The 27,102-nt window shown below is 46.0% G+C and overlaps 1 protein-coding gene across 2 annotated transcripts in view; it reads left to right on the forward strand.

Annotated features, from left to right (window-relative positions):
• CCDC92 (coiled-coil domain containing 92) overlaps window positions 1-27,102 on the forward strand; it is a 225,939-nt gene that overhangs the window by 92,317 nt on the left and 106,520 nt on the right. Inside the window, exon 5 of one of the 2 annotated variants that reach the window (XM_054006064.1) lies at window positions 17,450-17,641. The exons of the other annotated variant lie outside the window; for it this stretch is intronic. The gene's annotated coding sequence lies outside the window, so the exon portion shown is untranslated. The remainder of the gene's footprint in view (window positions 1-17,449; window positions 17,642-27,102) is intronic. 2 annotated transcript variants of the gene reach the window in all.

The raw sequence follows: 27,102 nt of genomic DNA on the forward strand, positions 1-27,102 counted from the left end.
CCCATGTGTTTACCTATCCAAGGTCCCCAGCACTCTTTGATGCCCCACACCCTTTTCCTTGAGTTTTTAATTTGTTTCCAATCTAAACATGAAGGGCTCTTCTCCAGCTCTTGGGTTTTTTTAAAAAAAGCACAGTAGCCGTGTTTTCCTGTTCAGCTGTTTGCTGGGATATTTTCACATGTGGCAAACATACCCAGACAATTAATCTTGTGCACCCACGGGGTGTAATTGTAAAACAATGCATGACTGATAAAGCTGTCTCTTCAGTCGCCATTGTGGTGTTTCTTTGTAGGAACCTTTTCTTGCTGTGCCTGGGCCAATTTCCCCCAGGCTATATCTGGTTGGATACAATGAAAGTAGACTGTATACATCTTAAAAACCACCCAATATTAGGATCTTCTATTTTCCTACTGTTTCTCTTCAGCAAGGGGGAGGTAGCCAAAATCAACAGAAATTCACATAAACATAAAAGCAAGATGAGAGAGAAGCAGCTTGGCTCCCGTCTCCTTTGCTGCAGTCCAATGCCTGCTGCTTGGGGGCCCAGATCATACCCGGTTTATGATGCTTGTCCTCCTGTGAAATGAGTAGGTGGTCTGAGCCCAGCTCTGAGGAAGCGTCCTGTCACAATTGGCACTCTTGTTAGCCGTCTCGGCAGCGGAGAGACCATCGCGTGAGAGGCTGAGCTATCCTCTCGCCCCCAGAGGTGGTCTGTCCCACCAAGCGCTGAGGCCCGTGGGCAGGGCAGCGTGGGAAACTTGTGTAACTGACCCTATCGGGGCTGATGGCGGGGGGTGGGGTGGGGGGAGGGCTGAAGTCTGACCCTTCGGCGCTAAAAGCCGCTGCTGCTTGTGCTATAGAGGGAAGCCCTGTATGGGGAAGCAGTAGAAGACTTGCAAACCTCTTATGTGGACCGGTCGTGGGGGCAATGCCCCTCAGTCTCGCTATGTGAGGATCACACCCCACCAGTAGCGCAAGTATCTCCGCTATGGTCAAGCAGAGGAACCAGCCCCTAGGGCTTTCAGTGCAGCAGCCTTCGCAGCCCCTTCACGCAAACTGGCACGAGGCTAATCCGACAGCATCTGCCCCTTCCAGTCTGACAATTACCTGTGCATCTAGTGTCCCCATCTCTCCCAACCTACTCCAAGCAATTGATTGAACAACGTTCGCTTCCTAAAAGGCTCCCAGCAAATCTATCCCTCTGTCCAAGCTCAATGATTATAAGGATGAGAGACACAGGTCCGTTTTGACAGAAATCCTTGCGTAGCTTAACAGGACATTGCTGCTTCTTTAATAGTTAACCTACCGTGAAAGCAAATTGAAATTCACCACCATGTTCCTGGCACTACCTGTGTGTTACCCACATACAAAAAAAGATTTACCCCATTGGGGTGTCTGGGGAGGGGGCACCACAAAAATGTTCAGCGCCCATTGGATGTTGCTTTGCTCATCCAGTGAGGGTGTACTGGTCATGGGGCTCTTTTGAAACTTCAGAAGCAACTTTATTTGCATCTGTCGTCTGACCTCTGAACTAACCTAGAGCTCTCTGACAGGAGAACTGGACTGAGACCTGCTGCATCCACACACACTCACCCGATGTTCACTCCTTGCCTGGAGGGGGTTTGGACCACCTTAGCAGTGAAAGACTCCATAGCCTGTTCCCCTCCTGCACACCATGCAGTTCTAGAAAGGCATGTCTAGGAAACCTCAGATAAGAGCCCCATTGTCCCAGACTCCATGCAAACACCACAAGTGACAATCCCTGCCACAGAGAAAAGGTGCAGTGTGTGTGTGGGGGGGGGGGTGGGTATAGCCATTAGCCATCCAGGGTCAATTGTGATACTGTTGCTCATGCCAAGTAGTACTTTACTCTCCCCATGGTCACATTGAAATCATTGGGACTAATGGCAGACTAATGTGCAAAGCTCTCACTATCTGCCCCTTAATGAAGGCACCTGTATTAGCTGATCCTTCTCTCTTCCAAAAGTTGTGCTTTTCCAGTGTCTCTTTTTCCAGTCCCTGTCTTGACAGCTGTTCACTCCGTGACTCATCCTAAGCAGCCGTCTGTCCCTGTCTAGCATTCAGAAAGTGAAAATCCAGCCTTCCAAGCTTCGAGAAAATAACAATACAGGCAAAAATGATCACTGTCTCCAGATACAGAATATAGCCTCGTGGTTAGAGATAAGTGGACTGGGTTCTTGTCTGGAGATATGTCCTCCATGCCCTCTACATCTGTGGTGTCTACACAGTTAAAGATTGATACTGACATAGTCAAACTGAATAGCAATGGTTGTCGCTGCCAGGAATTAACAGGACAGTGTATGAGCTTGATTGATAGGCTCTTCCATTGTTGCTCCATGTGCATCCTGCTTCAGGCGGAGTGCTGGCCAGCAGCTCATTTGAGGGGAGACAGTCGGGTCAGAGATTTCAGGGCTGTTTGTTTTCCTCATACCCATCCTTCATTTTTGCAGCCACCACCTGCCATGCACAGATCTGCTCTCCCTGCAAATCGGCCTATGTGCCAGGACCGCAGCAGGGCTGCTAGCAATGGAGTTGCACTGAGCAGCACCCACGGTCACGCAGCAGCTGTCTGCGTCCGAATCGCTCTCTAAACTAACCTTTCCACTGCGGTGTGATCCTTTTTAGAGGAGTTTCAGTACCAGGCTGTTGTTAGCCAGCTCTGCTCTTCAGCCTCTGTTGCTTTGTGTCTTCGGGTGGTTATTAATATAGAGAGACAGGCCCAGATCAAAACTCTCTGAACTGTGGAGAAAGGTTTGTGGCTCAGGCTTATACACTGCACCCTGCCACAGGGGAAGGAGAAGCAATCATGACTCAGGGGAAATTAAGGCCTTGATGCTGCTGATCAGGAAGGTTTTAAACTCTTCCTTCAAGTACAGTTAATTAAATTCCATCTACTGAAAATTCTCCTTGCAGTTTCAATTGTATATAGGATTCTTCTCTTCCTGTCCTGGTCAGGTGCACCAGGTTTGCTATATGCCATAAAATAGGTGCTACATTCCACTCTGGGAGTGGCTGCATTTCAATGGTGGGTGACGTGGTTTCTTGGCATGTGCACACGCTCGGGATAGCGTTACAAAATCTTAATTAAGTGGGAAGGGGGACCAGCGGTGCCGAAGGGCAAGGATCTTAGTTCCTTCTGCATGGAATAGTGCAATATAAAGTCTTTCGAACAATCATTTATAAGCTGTGCATTGCGTCCTTCTTTTTTCTTCCTTTATGAAAATGTTATGTTTTGATTTCATGAACAGGGGTATTAGGTAATGTCTGTACTGCGCTCTGGATAGGGGATGTACCATATAAATGCTATTTAGTATTAATAGGCCAAACCCTCAAGTCCTCAAGCAGGCATAATGCTTGGTAAAGTCCATGAGAAATTTGCCAGTTTTAGTACTTCTTTAAAACTTGCCCCCTTGGTATTAGCCCATGTGGCAGGAAAGCACCATGGAACATAGCACAGTGCAGTGACAGGCCAAAGTTCACCGAGCCACTTGCAGGAAACCTCTGAACGCTGGTGCGCAAAGCAGCGGGGGACTTGAGAAAGGAGGAACTCGGAAATCTGCCCCTGCAAGCCCCCAGTTCCAGGGTAAGGCAGTTAAGCCCCAGAGATCACTCGCTCCATGTAAAGCCACGGAGCCGGTTAAGAACTGCAGGTGGCAAGCTGCTTGGTATGGATGGCTTAGCAGCAGATGGTCTCTTGACAAGTTGTATCTTTTTATCTATTAAAACACCATCCCTGGTCGGATTTGTGCCATATTCTAACTGGGACTCAACAAGAGCTTGTAAACCAGTCCCGGCTCTCCCCTGGATTAACAGGACTGACCTGTCAAGGGTGCTACGTGTGATCAGACGATTCAGTCTCGGATGATCTGGGTGTGCACGTGAGGGAGATGATGATTCCTGAGCCTGGCGGGGCTGCGCAGAGCAGGGGATCTGAGTGAGCATGAAGCACTGAACAGAACGGGAAGCTGAGAGCCTGAGTGCCCATCTCTACAATGCTGCTCCGTGGCTTGAGCGTTTCTGTTTGATCAATGGCCATGGAACTGAAGCCAGCCCTTCTAACACTTCAAAACAGTAGAGCTTTATTTGAATTCAAAGAAAAGAAAGGTCCCTTTGGCATTCTGCAGGAGAAGAGATTGTGTTTCTAGCTGCCAGGAGCGCATACTTTCTAATTCAAGAAAGAGCAGCAAGACAGACCCCATAGACTGTTGTCGGCGCAAGACCAACAAAAATCCTGGCGTTGCACATGGAGAGACTGAGAAGCTGAATAAATTAAAACAGAGGCTGCTTTATTATTAGTCCGAAACTGGGCCACACATAAGACTGGCCAGGGCTAAGGGAGTGGAGTGGGCACCATATCTTAGAGAGGAGGTTGTTTCATTTCCAATCAATTTCTCTTCCTTGCCCAGGACCGGATTCCCCTCTGCTGTGGCGGGGCAGCAACGGGGCAGAAAAGTGCAAGGAAGAATGGGGACTTGGGAGGTCTGGCTTTAGTTCCCAGCTGTGCCACAGGCTCCCTGTGTGACCTTGGGCGAGTCACTTCACCTCTCGCTCGCTACCTCAGTTTCTCCAGCTTTAAAACAGGGCTGATGCCCTGGCAGGCAGGCAAAGCAGCTGTGTTCATTCCCATTTCTAAAATACCTCCTGCGGAAGGCACAACACAGGTGCAGAGTTATTAGAAACAAGAACAACGAGCTTGAAGCTCGTGGCTGGAGGGAGCGGAGCCTGTGTGACATTGGTCTGTCTCCCACATAGTCCGTCTCCAGTGGCTTTGGGGGAGGACAAAGCATGGGAACACACCACACCCCATGCTGTGCCTACGCCCAGGTAGGTTAGCGTGAGTCTCGTGTATGCTACGTGCCTCTGCCATAGGACAGCAATAGATCCTTGTGGGAAATCGCTGCTCTCCCACACAATGACTGCCTCAAGCCCCAGCCCTGCAGCCCCCAGAAATGAATTGCTTCCTCCTCAGACCCTGGAAAGGCAGCGCGTTTACCCTGCGTCTGGTGCTGCCTTAAGCCTAGCCATGCTGAGCAGTCTTGTCTCTCTGTCCCTCTCCCCTCCGCCCCATCCCATGCCTGCTGTGTTTCCTACCACCAAATGCACAGGACCTTTTGCTTTCCAGCCCTGATCCTCCCTCTTCTTTCAAAGCTCCTCCTGCCAAACTGCTGGAAACCTCCTTAATTGCTTAATCCAATTTTCCCTCTGGGTCCCTTATGACTCAATTAATTGAATGCAGGATCTCTACCTCCTGGATTCTGCCTAAAAGTGCTTGCCTGATGCTCAAGTTGTCCTAAGGAGAGCGTATGAAATGTACAAGTCCCTGTTCTCTTACACTGCCGATAGTTTACTTTGGTCAGGCTCTTGGGGTACTGGGACCCAGAGCCCCATTTATTTCAATGGGGGCCTAAATACCTTTTGAGGATATAGACTTGAGACCCCTCAACTCCATTCTAAATGAAACCATCCCAATCTTTTCATTCCCTTTGCATTGTTACAGTTTTAGTCAGAGGAGCCCAGTGCTGAGGGAATTGTGGGGTCAGGGCTGGGGAGAGCTCTGTGGGGAAGGAGAGCTCTGCTGTGGGGGTAAGGAGGACCAGGAGAAGTGATGGATGGGGCCTTATTGCCATAAAGTTCTCCACAGCTTCCCAAGTGACGGGGACCCGACCCCCCCCCCCCGACCCGTGCCAGCTTGCCTCACTCAGCACACTGCCCGTGTGACCTAGGTGGCAGGAAGGAAACCCAGTAGGGCCACTTTACTGATCCACCCTGGGCCAAGGCTGTGAGCCCTAATTTGGCTGCTCTGGCTTCGGAAGGGGACGCTCCTGTTTTTCCTGGGTTATTCACAGCACCACTCCCTGCAACGTGGGAGAGGAGCCAGCTCTTTCCAAGGCCAGTCACCAACGATCGCCAAATAGCTCCCCTCCCTACCACCTGTCTTCAGCCCTCACAATGAAGAGGAAGACAGATGCCTAATATCCGGGGTGGCTGGTTCCCTGCCAGCTCCTCTGAGGCCTGCTGGGAAGAGGAACAAAGCAGGAGAACAGATACCAAGGCTAAGAAAAATGGAACCCCTCCTCCCCCCAAAGAGCTACCATGCAGGGCACCCTGACAACTAAGGGCCAGAGCTTGGGTGAGGATGAGCACCTGCCCTTCCCATTGGCTTCAGTGGGAGTTACAAGTGCTCAGCGTCTTTCAGGATCAGGCCCCACACAACCCAGTTATAACCCTGGCTATTAATACCCATGTTTACACAGGTCAACCAACATGATCCTTCTGGCCTTAGAGTCTCTGAATTGACAGCTCCCAGCGTAGCACCTCCTACTCGGAAGGGGGCCTTTCCTCGGCCAGTGCAGTGCAGCACCCCCTGACATGAAATGAGACAACTGCAGCTCTGAAGAAGAACATTTCACCCACTTTAAACTTCCAGGACAATTTAAATCTGCAGCCTTAGCCCTCCACAGCACTGGAATCGACGCCCCCTGGTCTTATTTACAAACATCCTGGGAGCTCTAATGGCCCGGTGTGATCAGGACCATCGTTCGATGACTCACAGGGAAGAGTGCTACCTAATGAAATACCAGCCCCACTTCCTGCAGTGCTGAGATGTACCTTCGACAAGTTCTGAGCTGACTGAACTGCGGGTAAGGTGTGATGGCTCCAGGTTTTTACATGCAGTGGCGTTTCCAGTAGTAACCTAAACAAAAGTCCTGTCGCTCTTTGCATCTTAATGTGTCTTAACAAAAAGTGGCCGCATCGCAACATCAAACAAGAGAGATCTTCTTGGAATAGAAGCATTTGGCATTTTCCTGCTCTCCCATCGCTGGCTGCCTGGTTCAAAGTAAACAGCTGCGGAGAAGAACACAGGCATTGTTGAGCTTTTCGGCAAGTTAAATCCTACCCTCTGAGTGGCATGACATGTACGCACCTTCTCCCCTGTGGCAAGTCATGAAAGAGGCCCGCTTCCTTGCTCTTCAGCTGACAGAGCCTCGTCGCTAACTCACTGCTGCTTCACTTGAATTCTGCATGCCCCAGGGTGAGAATCTGAGAACCATGCACTCGTGTGTTGATTGATCCGGGATTTATTGCAGATCCGAGAGTCTCTATCTGACCCAAGTAGCACTCCCAGCATTTCTTCATGTAAAGCGCTCTGGAAACCCATAGCGTTTCAGTGGATCGGCTCACCGTAGCAGTGGCGTCTTCATTCCCAAGCTTCCTTCTACCTCTGCGACTCTGGTGCTCACACTAGGTCTCTGTTGCCAAGGTAACTCTCACTCCATGGCCTACGACAGGAGGGGCTGCCCAGCACCATGCAATAGAGTGCCCTGTTCCTACTCAGCTATTGACCACCCTGCTCCACGGCTGAGGCTCCCTGCAGACACGTTGTGTTTCATGGGCTCAGTCCTGCCAAGCACTCAGCGCCTCCACTCCCGCTGAACTCGGTGAGAAGCATTGAGCTCTCCTTACCAGGGCTTGCGGGATCAGGCTCTATTGCCACATCTAAAATGCTCTGCAGGTTTCCTCACAAAGTCCAACCCGTGGCAAGTGGGGAGAAACGAACCTGCTTTACTAACCAGCAAGCTGCCTCCCGGGAAGACATCCCAGCCTCCCAGCCGCCTCCTTGCCTACCATGGCTCTGCTATGGAGGGAATTAAATGTCCTCATTAAATGAGTGAGGCCGGAGCAGCCAGCCCCAGCCCACCTTGGAGTTCTCTTGGCTGCTGTTCCTCAGGCAGACTCTTGGGGTCATTAAAAGATGGAACCTTCTCTCCTTGAGTTCCTGCCACATAAGCTTTGCTGCTCCGCCTCCCTGATCTGTTTGGATGTTTAACACGCTTTCCTGGCTTGGACTCTCCGGCCAGGGAACCAAGCTCACTACATTAAGGGGTGGAGTCATCTAATGTCCCACCCCCTCTGGATTGGCAGGGTCTGCAGTGAGAAAGGGATAAGACCCTCCTTCTCCTCTGGAAGCTGACTGCCCTAAGAGCAGCAAGTGTCCCTCCAACTCCCTCCTAAATAAGTACAAGCACCGAGAATGCTTTTGCAGATTGCACTAGTACCATGAACCAGAGCCCAGTCCTGCAGGGCGCCCAGCACCTTCCCTGCCCACTGAAGTGGATGGAAGCAAAGGTGACCATCTGTCCTGTCATTGGAAGGGATGCCCCTAATATGTGCCTAATGTCCTATGAACTGCAGCCAAACTGATCTGCTTGCAGCATTTGATCAGATAAAATACCAGGGTTCCAAGCACTAACCATGCAGAGGATTCTGGGTTGTGAATAAAGCACTGCAGGGTGGTGTCCCGAATCTGTCAGAATCTTTTCAGGCTGTCCTTTTCAAAGGCACCTCAAGGAGGAATATGTCCAATTCCCTGTGAACGAAGTGCTGAACTCCCGTTAGACATCTGTGAAAGGGCCACACAACTAGCAGGCTCATTGACCCTGATTCAACCTTTACAGACATATTAGTGGGTTTTGCATGTGATTTTATATATTGTTAGAGGTTGACAATGTAACCAAACAGTTCCTGTCTGTCGCTGTATTTTGTTAATTCAGAGATCAAAAGGAAATGTTAACATTTAGATGAACTGTGAATGTAGTAACATCAATCTTCATTTCTCTTTGAAATATTTAGTAAACTACCTGTAAATGGTGGGAGATGGCAGTTGCCTTATGTTAATCCATGTAGTTAATTACCGGTGGTGTTTAGGAAATAGGGAGTTACTTCAAAGTCACTATTGTTCACCCAAGGACTGCACGCCGTCAAGGGGCTGCTAGACAACTATAAAAGGAACTCTGGGGCCCTGATCCTTTTATTTCAGATCTGCTTAAGCTTCATCAGGGGACATTTGAGTCACAAGACTGTGGTCTCCAGCTCCAATCTGGGTCACCCTGATATTGGACTATATGACATATGGAACTTATTCTGAAAGGACTCCCCATCTCTACTATGAAACTGACCTAAGAACTCTATTCATATCTGTATGTATAATGATCTTTTAATCAGTACATTTTCTTTTTTTTAAATAAATCTTAGTTTAGCTAATAAGAATTGGCTGTAAGCGTGTATTTGGGTAAGATCTGAGATATTCATTAACCTGGGAGGAATTGTGTCCCATCCTTTGGGATAGGTAGAACTTTTTATATGATGAACACAATTTTCAGTAATCTTCATCATATTTGACTGGGCTGTCTGGGTGGGAGCGCAAGGCTGGGTTGCTTTGAGAACTATATTTCTGGCTTCTGGGTAACTCGTAAGGTATTGTAGAAGCTGTTTTGTTCCTGGCTTGGTGAATCTAAGTATTAGAATAACCTCCAGTTTGAGGGATTGTCTGCCCCATTCTTTGCAATTTGCCCTAATTGAGCAATCTCAATGTGGCCCCCCTGAGACTCTGGTCACAGCATCTTTGAAAATCTCAGCCTTATTTCCCTAAACTGTGAGGTGTCCTTTGTGGGGTGGAGGAGGAGAGGGATATGAGGGTACTCAGCACCTCACCAGATCAGGCCAGTGGCACACAGCAATTCATTGGTTCCTTCTGGACTTGGAATCTGACCTCCTGTGTAACACAGACCAGAGAACTTCCCCAAAATAATTCCTAGAGCAGAGCTTTTAGAAAAACATCCAATCCTGATTTTAAAATTGACAATGATGGAGAATCCACCATGAACTTTGGTAAATTGTTCCAACAGTTAATTATTCTCATTAAAATGTACACTTTATTTCCAGTCTAGCTTCAACTTCCAGCCATTGGTTTGTGTTGTATCTTTCTCTGCTAAACTAAAGAGCCCATTATCAAATATCATTCCCTATGTAGGTACTTAGACCGTCATGAAATCAGTCTTCAACCATCTCTTTGTTAAGCTTAATAGACTCAAGGAGCTCAGTGTATCACTATGAGACATGCTTTTGTAATCTTTTAATCATTCTTGTGGCTCTTCTCTCAATCCTCGCTAGTTTATCAACATCCTTCTTGAATTGCGGGCCCCAGAACTGGACGCAGTATTCCAGCAGCAATCGCACCAGTGCCATATAGAGATCAAATGACCTCTCTACCCCTCCTTGAGATTCCCGTTTGTGCACTCCTGGATCCCATTAGCTCTTTTGGCCACAGCATGACATTGGGAGCTCGTGTTCAACTGATTATCCACCCAAATCTTTTTCAGAGTCCCCACTTCCCAGGATAATAGCTCCCATCCTGTAAGTATGGCCAACGTTGTTTGTCCCTAGATGTACACATTCACATTTAGCCGTATTAAAACACACACATTATTTGTTTGCGCCCAGTGTACCAAGTGATCCAGATTATTCTGAATCAGTGATCTGTCTTCTTCATTATTTGCCACTCCCCAATGTTTGTGTCATCTGCAAACTTTATCAGTGATGATTTTGTTTTCTTCCAGGTTATTGTGAAAAATGTTAAATAGCATGGGGCCAAGAACCCCCACTGGCAAGGTCCATTGGTTGCTGCCTGAATATAGCTGTCGTAGGATGTTCGGAGCGAAGTCCTAGGCCCCAATCCTGCTATTGTAGGGTTACCATACGTCCGGATTTTCCCGGACATGTCCGGCTTTTGGGGCTCCAAATCCCCGTCCGGGGGGAAATCCCAAAAAGCCGGACATGTCCGGGAAAATCGGGACATGCCGAGCGCCGGCGGGGCCGGGGACCAGGGGGGCCGGGGGGTGCTTGGGGGGTTCTGAGCGGGCCAGGGGTGTTCGCCCGGGGGCCGGCGGGGCCAGGGGGTGCTCGGCCGGGGGCCCGGGGGCCGGCGGGGCCAGGGGGTGCTCGGCTGGGGGCCCGGGGGCCGGCGGGGCCAGGGGGTGCTCGGCCGGGACAGGGGTGCTCGGCTGGGGGCCGGGCCCGGGGCCGGCACCCCAGGGCCCGAGCCGACCCAGGCTGGAAACGCCGGGGGGGCCAGCCTGGGCTGCGCCTCCTCCCCCCACACACCCCCTTACCTGCTTCAGGCTTCCCGCGAATCAAATGTTCACGGGAAGCAGGGGAGGGGGCGGAGTTGGGGCGGGGACTTTGGGGAAGGGGCAGAGTTGGGGCGTGGGCAGGGCTGGGGGCGGGGCTGGGGCCCGGTGGAGTGTCCTCCTTTTGGAGGCTCAAAATATGGTAACCCTATGCTATTGACTCCATGTGGGGAGCCATTTCTGGCTCCCTGTAGGGGCTCTGTGCAGATACAGGGCTCTCCCGCAAAGTCAGTCGCCGGATTAGGGCCTCAGCGTGCACGTTGAAGGAGAATGCTAGCTCCCAGTCCTGAGCATCGAAAAAAGTAAACCCAACTGCAGCAGGGGGTAAACTAGCCTGGAGTGGAAGTGAGGCAGAGCTCTGGCGCCTCCGTTGTTTGCACTTTGCCTTGCAGTTCCTTGGATCCACCCACAGCCAAGCCAAAGGGGCTACAGACATTTTCAAATTTCACTTGTGTTCACAGTGCTGCTTGGATTCTTCCCCCCCACCCCACCTACTTCTCTGTATTAACCGTAGCCCTGTCATCAAAATAAAAATCTCATTTTCTTGGCGATGGGTGAAGGACGCACCAAAGTGTCATTGCAACAGAGCCAGGTATCTAGCTGCACCATGTCCCCACACCTGGCTTAAAAAGACGTGCCCAGCAAAAATATTTACAAAATATAGCACCATCTAGTGGCCATTTAAAGTAAACGGCCACAATCTAATGCAGGGGTAGGCAACCTATGGCACGCGTGCCAAAGGTGGCATGCAAGCTGATTTTCAGTGGCACTCACACTGCCCGGGTCCTGGCCACCGGTCCAGGGGGCTCTAATTTTAATTTAATTTTAAATGAAGCTTCTTAAACATTTTAAAAACCGTATTTACTTTACATACAACAATAGTTTGGTTATATATTATAGACTTGGAGAAAGAGACCTTCTAAAAACATTAAATGTATGACTGGCACACGAAACCTTAAATCAGAGTGAATAAATGAAGACTCGGCACACCACTTCTGAAAGGTTGCTGACCCCTGGTCTAATGGCTCCCTTCCACCTCCACCTCTCTTCTCACCCCCCCACCCCCCCCAAAGTATTGCTTTACTTTGGGCTGTATCAGCTATTTGGTTTTTTTCTTTCATTATGTATGTGAGACTATATGCTTTTAGGAGCAGGTTTTAGATGGAAATGTCAGTTTAGAATTGCCGGAACAAGTCTTCATGTGCCTTAGTTGATTCATAGCATTCCAGCATCCTGTTGCACAATTCATGAAGGAGTCCCATCTAAACTGTTCCCAAAACCCATCATGGGTAGATTAAATAAATCTGGAAACCACGTTTGCAGATTTAGAATCCTTACAAGTAATTTATGAGCCTTACTCTTGCATAAAAATATTAATGTCAGTTGCATTTTAATGACTGTCAGATACTCCAGTGTTGAGTGACATAGAAATTAATCAAATGCAATTCTCTCCAGTAGCACTGACATGGAGCCACAGAACTTAGAAGTGCTGCAAACCCTACACAGTTCAATGTGTTCACTTTTGACTAGGTTTAGAAATCTTTGGCCCAGAGCAGGGCCGATCTGGAGCTTGTGGGATTAATTTCCCACCACCATCCCCATACAAAATGTTGTTTCCCATTTTCTGCAGAATTTAAGCTTTATTCCTAGACTTGTGCTTAGAACTGAAAGACCAGACAAATAAGCTCACACTTCTCCTAGGTCATATAGCACTGGGGATCCCTTAGATCACAGGAAAGCTGTCCGCTTAGGTAGGACACCCAAAACAGGTCTCTGAGATTTATTATTTGTATTACCGTAGCACTTAGGCGCTCCAGTCAGGGACCAGCATCCTATTGTGCTAGGTGCTGTACAAACACACAGCATAGAGACAGTCCTGCCCCAGAGAGCTTGCTAGCTAAGTAGACAAGGGATAACAGATGGAAGACAGGCTGATGGGAGAGTGCAGAGAAATGATAGGTGAAATATATGTGTAGAGGGAGTTATGGGGAATGTGATTACAAAACAGTATGACTATTAATGGGTTCCCTGGAACTGATCCCAAGCTATGAAGTTTAGAACCAGGTCCAGACTTCCCTAAAGTTTGGGGTGGTTGATATCCCAGGTCATTGTTTGGCCCATCATTGCAATTGGGATCTGCCTGGATCTGATCTGCCTTGATCCAACCTGCACCCAAGTTTGGTAGGTTTATGAGTCTATTTCTAGTTTCTGTTCCATTCAGGCTCTATCCCAAGCCCATCGCCATAGTGTCAGAGAGCTTTCCGGTAGTACAGTAAGTGATGTGACTCTCACCCATTATTTGAGGTTCCTTCTCTGTTCCTCCCCTCCCTGCCCCAGAGAGGAAAATTGCATGTGGATGTTCTTGTTTGGGGTTGTTTTGTGTGATGTCCTAGGAACTTTATCTGTGAAAGCCAGGTCAAATAAACGCACCTTGTGTTAGGAATAGGAAGGTCTTAGGTTCTGTAGGAGCAAGTGCCACCTCATGGACTGGCCCTGAGAAAGCTCCGTCTTCTGCACAAAAAAGTCTGTGTCAAATCCTCTCTCCCATTTATTTGGCTCAATACAACCAGTTTGGCTTAGATTTAAACATATCCCCCTGGCAGTGTGGTGAACCCAAGAACAACAGCACTGCACTCGGGCATGAGAACCGGGAAGTGAAACGGGTTATAAACAAAAGTGGAAGTTGATCTGTTGGAATTTTATTGCCCAAGACAAGTAAAAGGGCAAAAACCCAGTGAACAAACAGCCTAAATGGTGAGAAAAGAATGAGCTAAACTCTCAGCTTTAATAATGGGATTTGTTCTGAATAACAGCTCTGACTTATCAGAGGGGTAGCCGTGTTAGTCTGAATCTGTAAAAAGCAACAGAGGGTCCTGTGGCACCTTTGAGACTAACAGAAGTACTGGGAGCATAAGCTTTCGTGGGTAAGAACCTCACTTCTTCAGATGCAAGTAATGGAAATCTCCAGAGGCAGGTATATATCAGTGTGGAGATAACGAGGTTAGTTCAATCAGGGAGGGTGAGGTGCTCTGCTAGCAGTTGAGGTGTGAACACCAAGGGAGGAGAAACTGTTTCTGTAGTTGGATAGCCATTCACAGTCTTTGTTTAATCCTGATCTGATGGTGTCAAATTTGCAAATGAACTGGAGCCCAGCAGTTTCTCTTTGGAGTCTGGTCCTGAAGTTTTTTTGCTGTAAGATGGCTACCTTTACATCTGCTATTGTGTGGCCAGGGAGGCTGAAGTGTTCTCCTACAGGTTTTTGTATATTGCCATTCCTGATATCTGACTTGTGTCCATTTATCCTCTTGCGTAGTGACTGTCCAGTTTGGCCAATGTACATAGCAGAGGGGCATTGCTGGCATATGATGGCATATATAACATTGGTGGACGTGCTCTGACTTATTTCATCATGACTGTCCCTTAAACCAGTGCCCCATTGTGGTCCGTTATTGTGCACGGATATCCTCTGAACACTAATGCGTCTTGACACTCCTTTGATAACCCTCCTCAAACATCTAACCCGTCTTGACAATGTTTCACTGGTATCATAATTTGAATAAATCAGACCCTTTAATTCTCTAGCTCCTGCATCTTGGATCACAAGATCAATGCATTTCTCAGTTCTGTGCTGTAATCAGATCCATGGGCATACAATAGCATCACAGAAGTGGCCCATGCCAACCATGGTAAGATAACACTGACGTATGCTGATTTGCAAAAATGGAAACTCCTAAAGCGTTCCTCCCTGTGCCAGGCTGAAAGAAATTAAAAATACATATATCCATTCTGGCCTCGTGCCTGCCTCATGCGAGTCCCCCTAAAACTCCCTCTGACCACCTGTAAAGAGAGCAGTGAAATACTCGCTCCTCCAGCTTAGTGGAACCATCAGTTGTGCAGAATATCTTGAGCAGTCACTTGGACTCCTGGATCAGCTAATCCTTGGGAGAGCTAAGCAACCCACTGACTGGTAGCAATTGGACACCAGCTTGAATCCCGTTTCACCATCTCGGATTGGGGTTTTTTGAACCAACAATTATTGTGTGCAAATGGGTGAAATTCACCCAGCGGCCAGCCAAAGCTCTCTGCGGTGCATAAACCCTGCACTGGGTTGGTCAGGGGACAAAGGCACAGCAGCAATAAATCATAGAATTGTAGGACTGGAAGGGACCTCCATAGGCTCTAGTCCAGACCCCGGCACTGAGGCAGGACTAAGTATTATCAAGACCATCCCTGACGGGTGTTTATCTAACCTGATCTTAAAAACCTCCAATGACGGAGATTCCACAACCTCCCTAGGCAATTTATTCCAGTGCTGATCTATCCTGACAGGAAGTTTTTCCTAATGTCCAACTAAACTGCCCTTGAGGCAATTTAAGCCCCTTGCCACAGAGGACAGGACGGGAAGTAAAGGAGAACAATTTATCATCCTCCCCTTTAGAACACCCTTTTATGTACTTGAAGACTGTTATCATGTCCCCCCTCAGTCTTCTCTTCTCCAAACTACACAAACCCATGTTTTTCAATCTTTCCTCATGCATAGGTCATGTTTTCTAGACCTTTTTAATATTTTTGTTCTTGCTCTTCTCTGGATACTCTCCAGTTTGTTCACATCTTTCCTGAAGTGTGGTCCCAGAACTGGACACAATACTCCTGTTGAGGACTTATCAGTGCTGAGTAGAGTGTCTTGCTTACAACACTCCTGCTAATACATCCCAGAATAACATTTGCTTTTTTCTGCAACTGTATTACGTTGTTGAACCGCTTTTAGTTTTTGATCCACTGTAACCACCAGATCCTTTTCCTGCAGTACTTCTTCTTAGGCAATCATTTCTCTGCACCCAGCAACATTATTGCGTGTCACCAGATGGCGCAGTTACCGATAGTCTTACAAACTGTTTTGCTGACTGTACAGTATAGGCAGTTAAATTTGGGAAGGAAAGGTTTGTTGTTAGTTGGGGTGCAATTTTTTTTAAATGAGTATAAATCCAAGTAAAATTTGATTGCCTGAGTGTCTCTGATTGGAACCATTTCTGATGGGACACTGGGCACGCACAAAATTAAAACCCCAAAACACTAGCACCTGTGGTGCAAAGAACTGTGTTTCTCAGATTTTGGTGAATTTCACCCAAAATATTTAATCCCTTTCCATCTTTAAAAGCATTCCGCTTTTCAAATTTATCCATGCATTATTTCTAGGTTGCCATTTCTGAGTTAGAGGATTCTGAAAGAACTCCCTCCATGTGCTCTTTTAAAAAAAAATCCTTCTTGTTGACTATGCATCAGAACAGTAACTGCAGGGGCTTTTAGTTGCCAGCTACTATAAGCTGAGCATCATCAACCTAAATCAAGTCACATCAGTTTCAAATGCTGGTTTTGAAACCGAAGCTGCTAGTTGCAACTAAGGTGCAGAAAATGTGGTGGTCTTACTGGCAGTTACAGATTTAGGTCCCAGGCTCTCCAGCTGCAGCTGTATCTCCTAGTCAGGGCCGGTCGGGGAGAGCGGGGCCCCAGCCGGGCTCGCCGCCCTCCCCCCGGCGTTCCGGCCAGTCAGGGAGAGCGGGGCCCCGGCCGGGCTCGCCGCCAGGGGGCAGTGGGAGGCTTTTTTGCCTGGGGCGGCAAAAAAGCCAGAGCTGGCCCTGCTCATAGTGTGCATCTGAAAGATGCAGGAGTCACCAGCAAGTCCCCAGCCATGTACAGTTGTTGTCACGTGCTCACATAGGGCCAAACCCTCCTTTCTGGTTTGCACTGCGGCTCTCCAGTGCATGCTGAACTCATTGTGTGGGAGGAAGTTCTGTGCATGGGAAATGGTATGGAATATTCATTAGAGCTCCAGACTTCAGGCCAGTCAGGAGATGCTTTGCCCGGGGTGGAGCTCTCATTGGCCAGTTGGGCTGGGCCTTTAGAACTCCTGATAGTGGTGATGTGCGATGAAGTGAAGCAAGGAGAAGGCAGCAGCTGAAATTCACAGGGTCTGAGTAACCCCTGAAGTTCCTGATTCAAATGAAGACTCTCTGACTTCCAATCAAGTGGCTGGAGGCACAGTTATGCTGACGTCCATGAGCATTTGTGTCTTTGACTTCATTAGAGCCAAATCTTAGTTCCATCTCTTTTGCATAATGCGTAAATAGAAGAGTGACACTCTAAAGAAGAAAGAGCCGGTTGTTCCATTAATATCCTTGATTTAAAAAAAAAAAAAAACCCAAAACCTGAAAATCTGTTTCTAAATCCAGGAGACTGTTCCTAAATTTCCCCGGAGATGTCAATGAAATCTGAAAAGGACTCAGCCCAGGAGCTTTTTCTTTATAATATTGAGATGTCATTAACAATAATAATTAATAATGAAAGTGTGCATTTGGCTTCATTTGTTTATGGAAACTCCAAGTGTGGATGCCTAAGATCTTGCTCTTTCTCGGCTCACAACAGAAGCAGGGCTCAAAGATTTGTCTGTTATTTCTCCATCACAGATGCAGCTAAGAAATCCCAGGAGGTTTGCTCCCCAGAGATCATGCAGCAGACACGAATGGTACATTGTTTGTGAATCCAATGGGCGCAAATTACTGTGTGGTCACCATGGAATAAATTCCCTAGATGTTGAGCCAAATCGTGCCACAATGCATTTCTGTTCTGGTGTTCAACTTGAAAAGCAACTGAGAAAGGTTAGGAACAATTTATATAAAAAATTAATATATATTCCATGCTGATATAGATAATGAATCAGAATATGTGGGAAGGAGCATTTCCCATTATTTTCCTGTGTAGGGTTAATTTACCCATAAAACTTTCAGAAACAGCATCAAGGATCTGAAGTGCATTCAGCTTTGAAAAGTGATCTGTCCAAAAATAGCACTTCCTTTAATAGATCTGCTCCTTGTGTGGGCATGTAGGGTCAGATCTGCTGGTTTTTAGTGACACAAATCAGTTTTACTACTTGTTATCCTTATGAGGGCTGCAGAACACACACAGCTGGGAGTGAGCTAGAAATTATCACCAAGATTACATCCTATCAGTGACAGCCATACAAACCCACTGAAGGGAATGGGGTGGCACAGGAATTGCTGAGGGCTTAGTCTCAGAGCCCTGCCACTGCAGAGGTGTAATGAAGACCTAATCTGACCCCTTTTTCCTTATGATGATGCACTGAAAAGAGAGATCTCAGGTTGATTCTCGGCACTCAGGTGGCCTCTGCAGTTACCGAGCATGTTTGCTCTGAAGTTGCTGAAGGGGCCCCGCATTGATATTTATAGAGTCGCCTTTTGGAGTAGAACTGAATTTTAAACTCGAAGGGCCTGATTTGTGCAGCCCTGTGTGTGCAGAATTGTCACGGACTCCTCTGGAGGATCAAGAGTAGCTACAGGATCAGGTCCATAAGACCTTCCTATTATTGGTACTGTTAGCGAGAGCGCTTTTTGGGGGGACTATAACATTGGGTTTTAAGACTGGGCTGACTGAAAAATTGATGCAAGATCAATTTCATGATTTGTGGTGTGAAAAATCAAACCTCTGAGATTTGTAATGTTCCCTGTTGAATCGGTGAAATTGGAGCTTACAGTATTTGAATCAAATAAGCAGTGTGGCCAACTCTGAGTTTTATCATGTGACTTGCAATATTTTGAGTTGTTCCTTAGAGCTCTAGCTCCTCCAGTCATGTGAATAGAAGAGAACCTCAGCTTTCATATAAAACAAATAAAAACTTAGACCCAGATCCTCAAAGATATTTAGGTACCTAACTCCCATAGTTAGGAACCTATATACCTTTGAGGATCTGGGCCTAAGTTTATAACTCTCATAGCAATGGAGGAGAGCTTGAGAAGATGAACCATAAAGACTCAAAAAGCCAGATAAAAAGAACCCCGTGTTTTTTGTTGGTTTAAAAATGGTGAGATTTAAAAAAAAAACACTCATTATTTTTTGTGGGCCTGACAAATAACTTTTGAACATGTGATGTTGGCAAAACACCAGTCACTTAAGTGTCTCTGAAAATCCCACCCAATAATTAAGATAGGAATGAACAGACTTATTAGAGATCTTATCCATTCCCTGGTTAGTGCAGGATTGTTGCCTATATTTGCTGCTAGTGCTTTTTTCCAGTCTAATTATAAAAATCCCCAGAGACCGGGATTTGGACTTCATTCACTGTGCAACCAGGCAACCCACATTCATTACATCCAACCATTTCCAAAGTGGTTTATAAATATCCCATGGCAGGCTCCTACTAATTAGAAGACAATGACTATAGCTGTGTTTACACTGCTATGCTTATTAGAAAGAAAAAAAAGTCTCGGGTTTTGTACTATGTGCAACCTGAGATCATACGTTTGAGTGGTGTTTTTGATTTTTTTTTAAATTGTTTTTAAAGAAATATTTCTTGAGGGTGCTTTTTGGTTTCTGAGTCAACATAGGCACACGGTTTATAGCTAGTTCCTGGATGAAGTTACCGATCACATGTTCACTGTGAACTTTCCCTAAGTTTATTCAACTCTAAAAATGCAAAGGTGGGTTAGGGAAAAATGTGTAGCTCAGCAATGAGCCTCGTTCTTCGTAAATGTCATGAAGGGCCAGGACTTGTGTTTCCGTTTCGTTGGGCAAATGCAAATATTGTACGTATATTTCAAGCTACACAATGTATGTTCAGCCAAAACCTAGTCGAGCCGAGATCTTAGCAGGGAAAGTCTTCAGCCTAGATAGATCAGCCATGTTATGGCTTTTGCTTTGGAGTGTGTGAATGTTTCATGATGTTGCCAAAGTCAGCCCTTTACATTTTGCTTGAATCTATGTCATTTGACAGTGGCTTAAACTCTTTGAACTTTGGACCTTTACTCACTCACGTAGGCCTGATTTGTGCATTTGGACCCAAACTCAAAAGGAAGAGTGGTCAGTGGTAAGATTAAATGTAGAATGTGTACTTGTGGAGCCAGAAGAACTTTCCTAGAAAGCACTGGTCGATGGGACTACTTGTGCGACTATGGGTTGAGGATTGGGCCCTCTATTGGTAGGGTACACGGACTTCTACCAGCAGGAGAACATCACATAATTCCAGGAATTCCAGTGCAAACCCTCCCCAGAACAGTGTTGATCTGCTAAGAGGAAGGCTGAGGTAGTGGTTAGGGCGCTAACCTAGGGCTTGGAAGCCCTGGGTTCAAATCCCTGCTTTACTACAGGTTCCTCTGACCTTAGACAAGTCACCTCTGGCTTGGTGAATAAAGATGCAGAGAGGAGCCTAGAAGGATTTACAAAAACACATAAGCAGGCTTGGCATCCAACTCCCATTGAAAGGCAGTGGGAATTAGGCACCTAACTCACTTAGGTGCTTTTGTAAATGCCAGTTGGTGTCTATCTGCATCATTAGGTCCCTAAATACCTGTGTAAATATGGCCCTTAGTCTCTCTGTGCCTCACTTCACCATTTGTAAGGTGGGGATACCAACACTTCCCTGGCTCACAGAGGTGCTGTGCAGGGAGATATATTATTCTGAGAAACTCAGATACTCTGCGTAAGCACCTAATGTACTTAGGTAAGCACCTAAGACAGATGGTAGCTGAGTACTTCCTGGTTTCTAGTAGGATTGTTTTGTCTCCCTCCATCCCCTGGCAGGAGGTCACTTTCCTACCCTATAAATAAAGAGACCACGTAATAGTCAATCTTGCCTTTCATTCTGAAAGCTGCAAGGTTCATGGTCTTCACACAAACTTCCCCCTGCTGTCCATGTCCTTGTTTCCTAATGAGAAACTCAGTGTTGGAGTTTTAACTCACAGAACAATTTTTACGTCAGGAAGTTGGTGTTCTGACAGTGATACCTAAAAATAGTGTCTGGGTCTAGAATGTTGTTCACCTAGGCGGAAAGCCAGGGAAATCAGCTTGGTAAATCAGGCTTTATGGTCATTTTTCATGAGATTGGATGCAACATCAATGCAGCCTTTTGGATGGAAACTGCTTTTGCATCTGCCAGTTAATTTGTGAAAAAAAAATTGCAAGAATATTATCTCCCCATTATGCACTTCCTCCCTAATACAACTAAAGAGTGTTCTAATAGTTTATTGCCTGCAAGGATTTGAATATCTTTCCTTCTGCCTAGCAGGGTTTCATGTACAGAACCAGATACTATACTTAAAAGAAAAGGAGACTTAATAACATTGATGTTTTTGGAGTGATTCTAGCTGATCTATTCAACAACTGCTGAATTGTTAGTTGAAGAGAAACCACATTGGGGCTCAGCGTTGGCAGTTCTGTTTAACTGCTGGCCAAGCAGCATTTTTAAAGCATCTTGCTGCTCTTCCAGTGCGATCAGCAAACTTGTGAAAAAATGAGATTTGACTTGATAGTTGAGAGTCGTGTCTTGTGATTTGCCCTAACTGCTGGTTTTCTAATTGTGCCACTGATCATAGCAATAGTGTTCTGTTCTCCAGCTGCTTTCTTCTGACCTTAATCACCATTAATTAAGGTTTACAACAGGCTTGCATGGTAGGTATTGGCATCATGTTTACAGAGAGGGAAACTGAGGCAGGGGTGTTGAGTGACTTGCCCATGGTCACAGAGTGAGTCAGTGGTAGCCATGTAGACTATATGTAGTTAAAATCTGTCTACCGCCTAGTCATTATAGGTACTTGTACAGTAAGTAAGAGCAGGTCACACATGGATTTATTATCCCCTCCCTGGAGAGGGCTCTCAGACTTTGCAGCCTCTTTGGATGGGGAGTGGGACTGTGATAATTTGTCCCCAGTCTCTGTATGACTTGCTTCTGAGAAATAGAATCACTAACTCCTGTGAATTTGCCCATCCCACCAACAGGGCCAACATGTTGGCCAACTCCTTCCTGTTCTCTTACATTTATAATCCCCCTATTTTACACATTCAACAGTTCTTCACACGTTGCTTGACTTTCCTTGCCTTTCCCTGGCTTGTCTTCTTGATTTAGCATCTTCCTCCGTATCTGAGCTGGGGAGGTGGGGAAATCCACCCCTTTTGCTGAACATGGTGTTAACACATTGCTACCAGAACTGACTTGTATCATATCTTCCAAAGAGCAAAGTCGTTTGTTTTTAGAATCCACCAGATTGCTCCAAATGGTACCTTTAGAACATGTTCCATGGGGAGGATCCCCATCTCTTATGGGGGGTTAATCTTCTCCTCTGGAAATGAGTCTGTTCAAACACCGTTCCTCATGTTCCAGTTCCTTTGGGTATGATTCTCCATGTCTCGACTTACATTTCCTGCTCCCAGTTGCTATCCCAATTCCATGCTAGGAAAATGGCATATGCTTTCCTGCTTTTCATAAATTACATACATGGCACACGAGGGAGCATGGCAAAACCTTAGAAACTCCAGATACTTATTGCATATAGGATGATGTAGGAGTTGAATGTCCAAGGAGAATCACTATTCCTCTCCCAAGATGATCAGTGTTTACCATAGTCAGTGCAATAGTTTCAGCTATATTACACATAGAGGAAGAATGGGCTTGTGGGTAAGGCTCTGGAGTGGGACTTTGGAGATCTGCATTCAGTTCTTGACTCTGTCATAGACTTCTTGGGTAAATCACTTAAATTCCCTCTGCTTCACTTTCCCATCTGTGAAATGGGGATGACCCTTCCTTTCTCCTGCCCTTTGTCTGTCTGGTCTATTTAAACTGAAAGCTCTTTGGTGCAGCATGCACTATGGAGCTCTGATTTTGGTTGGGGCTGACTAATAACCTACTTACATTATGAATCATCCTATTTTTAAAAGGCAACAAAATACGTCTTTGATCTCTACCTTAGTCACGTCACGTGCATGTTGAAACCGAGGAAGATGGCAAAGGTAAAGGATAAAAACAGTAATAAATGTACATGTTCAACTTCCATAATGGAAGTTCTAAAGCTTTTTCACTCAGCTCCATGCTGAAAACACACTTCTAAATGTGCTGAAAAGTCAGGGACAGCAAGCTTTTAAAACTCCTCTTATAAATTTACAGCACCGTTTTAACACAAATTAATATTAATGTTGTTTTAGTGCTTTAAAACATTACCTGTCCTAAACTGAACCATGTGAGTTTAATCTTTTCCAATTCCTTTTGGACCACTCTCTTTGCAAGCTAGAAACCTAACTTATCTGTATCTGATCAAAGGCCGGCAATGATAATGTTTAAGCAAAATCTTACCCAAATTCCTGGCGAGATTCAATTCTGAGATAACCATGTACAGATTTCCAAGGTATTTCTGTAACTGATTTTGTATTCAGTGTGTATTTATAAAAGATTTCTGTCACGTACAAGAGGCACGGGGTTGTCCAGAGTTTGGCTTGGCATTTTATGTTGCTCTGAAATTGCTGGTGTTGGTATTTATTTCATAGACATTTTATTGAATTATGTTATGGTTTGGTTAGCTGCACATTTATGAAGATGAGACTAACTGGTCACTTTCTGATGCAAGGAGATTCACCTGATTTGCCTCTGGTGAAGGGGACTTATGAATAAAATAAACATATATTATACAGGCGGGTGTGCATTAGCTACTGATACTACTTGTATCACCCTTTCCATCCAAAGATCTCAAAGCACATCACAACCATAAAGGAATAAAGCCTCCTAACACCCCGGTGAGGTGAGCAAGCATTGTTTACTAAGAGGTGTATAAGCGACTTGCCAAGGTTATTCAGGAAGTCTGAGGTGAGTCAGAACTAGAACCTGGAACCCTTATTATTTGTATGGCAGTAACAACCCCAATCATGAACCAGTGCTCCGCTGTGCAAAAGCTGAACTCGAAGGCAGTCCCTCCCCTAGAGAGCTTACAGTCTAAATACAAGCCAAGAGCCGACAGGTGGATACAGATAGGTGGGGGAGCACAAGGAAACAATAACTTTCGGGGTGAAATCCTGATCCCATTGAAGCCAATGGGAGTTTTGCCTTCAACTTCAACAGAGGCAGGATTTCATCCTGGAATCTTAGCTTCTCCACAAGGTTAGTCGCCTCCATGTCAAATGAAGTTTCAGTGATACAAATTGTCGAGTGCACTTTTCAAAGAGGCATGTGGCAAATCCTGAGCCCCCTTTGGAAATCGCAGCTATTGTTATCACTGTACACTCATGCAGTAACTTGTGATGCTGCAACTTCATTGTACTTTCCAGGTGTCACTGGATCGGTTCCAAGCTGGCCTGGGTTTGAACAGGTAGCCTGGATAGTAGACGCTGCCCATCTTAATGTGTTGGGCTTTCTTTCTTTAGAGCCGCACTTTGAGAATGAGATGCACCTTGAGAAAAAGAGGGTAGCTGGGGATCTTCCTGGCTTTGCACTAATTGGAATGGATACAGTCATTCATATCTTGCCTGAGAGTTGGTGTACGCGCTAAGCATCCTTCATGTTGCAGCTGCCATGTCTAATCACAGTTGTTTGTGTTACGTTTTTTGATGTATGGTTCCCATTTGTGGAGAAACCTGCATGGCAATTATCAGGCACTTCCCAGTGTAACATTTAAGAATTGTGAACCCAGGCTGAAGGCTGCTGAAATCTGGTGACTCAAACAAGGTAACCCCATTTATAAATAATTACAACCCTTCCAGAGGATGTGGACTGAGAGGCCTGGCTTGCCCCAGGAGAATATTTACAAAATTCGGATGTTAGTACAAAGTACATTTATTGGGCTTGAAATAAGCTTACATTTTTTTTAAGAGGGTCTAGTATAATTGAATTGGCAAAGCGTTCTCTTTGACATTGATTTTTACAACAGCTTTGCCTTTTAGACAAAGTTTCACATGTTCCTGATTTGCAAAATTCATTGTGAATGTTTTCAGATCTGGTTTCTGTCTGCGTTGGGGAGGAAAAAGAATAACACGCAAAATTGTTGCAGTGTAAAGTACAGGTCATGGGCTGAACACGTCTCATATAAGGGATTCCTGCTTTTAAACACCGACCTTTGACTGCCAGTGTTTCAAAACTTTGCTGTCCCTGTCAACTTTTTTTTTTTTTTTTTAAGTGATGACCTCTCATGTGAAGGGGAACACATCAACTACGAGCTAGACTTACACACATGGACACAGGATTTTATTGTTTAGAATCCATAGGTCTCTTTGTTCTTAAAAAAAAAATTGACAACCTTTTCCCAGGGAAAACAGTTTCTTGCTTTGTTTTTTAATTAGCTCTGGCGAGTTAGACTAGGGTCTGATCTAAATTCCACGGTCAGTCCAGAGAGGGGAAATGACTTCCACAAGGTCACGGTGACAGAGCTGAAGTGGAACCCAGGTCTCCTGACTCTAGTGCCCAATCCACTGGACTACAATGATTCCCCAAAAGCGTGTAGAAGTCTATAATATGTCATCAACGCCATTTACAAGTGGAGCAGAAGCTAAGCCATGTATGCTGAAGGGTGTTCCCAGGGACTGGATCAGTTCAAGAAATAAAAGGGCTCTGTTAGAAATTGGTATTATGGGCAACAAATTGTTCATCTTGCTCTACTTCACTGTAAATGTAAGATAGGTGAGATTGCCACATGTTTGGTCTCTGGCGTTCTATCTGGTATGCCAGGAAGGGAAGGACTATATTGAGTTCTGAGTGTGTCTAGCAAGGGACAGGCAAAACACATCACACCGCTCACAACAGGAAATATACCTCGGCCACTTCCCCGTGGATGGCCACCATAGTTTTGCTGGTGCGGATGCTTCCAGGGAGGTCATCTCTGCATATTGGTATCTAAACTAGAGCTGGCAAAGTCCGTGACACTTCTCAGGCAGCAGGGAAACTGAGTGAGAGTTGTCAGTTGAACACTGCAACGTGGGCATTTATCCCTCCTCCATGCTATTATGGAGGAGACCGGGCAATGATGGAGATGGGCCTGAGCTACAAAATGGATGTGAATGCAGATCAAAGAACTTCCCCAAAGTTTGAGGAAGGGGGCTTGAGTCTGGTGGGCAGGGCTGATTTGGCCCATTATGGACCTTGGGGCAAGCTGCAGAGTTTAGAGCTACCCCTGAACCTTTCCAAAGTTTCTGCCATACACATGCCCCCCCCCTCATTCTCAGGGAGTGCAAGTGACATCTTATATCCATTGTACAAGTGGGGTCAAAGGATGCCCTGTGACCTCAGACACCTGAATAAGAGTGTCCAATTCTAGCCCCAAATGCAAGGAGCTGTAGTAGTTTCCTAGATAATTAGCTCTTCCCTTTTGGGAGCAGTGTAATTAATTGCCTGGGTACAGGACCAGGCTGCTACAGAAGATGCTGATACCCAGACGCAAAGGTAATACGTTCCCTTCTTGCTACAGCCTCTCCCCTCAGATGGCCACTGGGAATTTACATCAGTAACAACCTGTTAGGTGTCACCACTGTTCCCAAGAAATGTGGCTAAAACAGCCTTTCTTTGGAGGTAACAAAAATAATTGGGTCTCAAAAGGAAAGCAATTTACCTAGGAAACTCTGAAAGCTCTGGGCATTTCAGCACATCTCAGCTTTTCTTTCTTTTTCATTTTCTAAATGGCACAGATTCAGTCACTGTAGATGGTGCATGACTGTGTACATCTGGTTTTATGGTTAAGTGAATAGCTGATTGAACTGATACACTGGACCCAATCTACTGGAGTAAATAAAAGAGCACTTGAAGGAAGCATTGTTTTCTAACAGATGTGATGGTCCAAACTCATTCCTGGTGCAACCCCACTGAAATCCATGAAATCTACCAGGGCAAGGAGGACATTTTAAATCCATGTCCTCCTTGTTTCGGTAGATTGCAAATGGCAAAATTTGGGGGGGGGGGGTTTACACTATATCGTTTTCTCTTGCTGACCCTATCAGTCGCAACTGTAAAGCTATAATCCTAGGAATTTTTCTTAAGCAGTGACCCAAAATCTGCTTAAAAATATAAACAAATACCAAGGGGGAGGAGGGAAAGAATCCAGAAAATGGTGAGACTTTGACTTTGAAGGGGATTCGTATCCCAGCTAAAACTGATCGTATATCCCGTGTCATTTCCTATGCGTGCTGCTTTACCGGTAACTTCTTGGGTTTTGTCTTCACTGCCCCCCCCCCCCCCCCCAAAGTGTGTTTTTTACATCACAATAGTTGTCTCGCTGTTATAACCTAGTGGAGACAAGGCTCCGGTAGTTCTTAGCTCGGTGTAGCTAGTCAAAGTCAACCCTATATCTCGACTGTAACTAGC

The sequence above is a fragment of the Malaclemys terrapin genome, chromosome 16, assembly GCF_027887155.1.
Source record: "Malaclemys terrapin pileata isolate rMalTer1 chromosome 16, rMalTer1.hap1, whole genome shotgun sequence".
NCBI lineage: Eukaryota > Metazoa > Chordata > Testudines > Emydidae > Malaclemys > Malaclemys terrapin.